Raw genomic sequence first — 894 nt, 5'->3', positions numbered from 1 at the left:
TTGATAAAATATGCTTAAAGGAAACCTAAGTCCAGCGACATTGACCGTTTATCCCTTCCCAAGTCACCCTTGAATAAAATGCAGCTCAAATTTGCAACATAATTGCACGCGCCGACGACTACGGAGCGACGAAAAGGGACATTGAAGTAGACACATTTATGGAAATGAGCTCGGAATTCCATGGGCGCGAAAGGGCTCATGGGAGGAGCGTGCGTGACGTCATCGGCGATACACGAACGTGTGTAGCAGCCTACCAAAGCATTGGAGTCTATGACTGCAGCAGTGCAGTTCTGCACGTTACGACTCTTTAATGCTCAGTAGCATGAAAAATGATTAACTGTTGTTCAGTTGAGTGCAAAAATCACTCAAGGAAGAACAAACTGAGTCAGCTTTTATCGTCGTCCCACAGAACAGCTTTTTCGAAGACAGTGGCTAAAAGAAAGTCGGGCGAGTTTAAAATCTTTAAAAGATAAAAAGTTATGTTCTACTTCTTTCATGATGATTGTTTTATAAGGGATTTCGGGATTCTGATACCGATACAAGACTATACTACACAATGCGGTTCGTATCTTGACATGCTGAGTCAGCCTACTATCGCTGGTTTTAACCAGATAAATATTAATTGGCGATTTCGGGACTCTAAAATCCGAAGACGGAAACTACACAAAGCGTCTCTTATCTCGACAGCCCGGGTCTGCGAAATCGCCGATATATACCCAATAAATATAGGCAATTTCGGGACTATCCTGGTAATATTGATATAACAAGATATACTGGAATGACTTCTCGCCTATTGTGTCTCGGCACGGCGGGTCTGACAAATCGCCGGTATTATATTTACCCGATAAATATCTGCTAATGCAGACGATTCAGTGTGACAGTTTCGGACGACCT

This window comes from Ptychodera flava, chromosome 1, assembly GCF_041260155.1.
Source record: "Ptychodera flava strain L36383 chromosome 1, AS_Pfla_20210202, whole genome shotgun sequence".
Taxonomy (NCBI): Eukaryota; Metazoa; Hemichordata; class Enteropneusta; family Ptychoderidae; genus Ptychodera; species Ptychodera flava.
The sequence above is the reverse complement of the archived record's forward strand: the minus strand, read 5'-3'. Positions refer to the sequence as shown.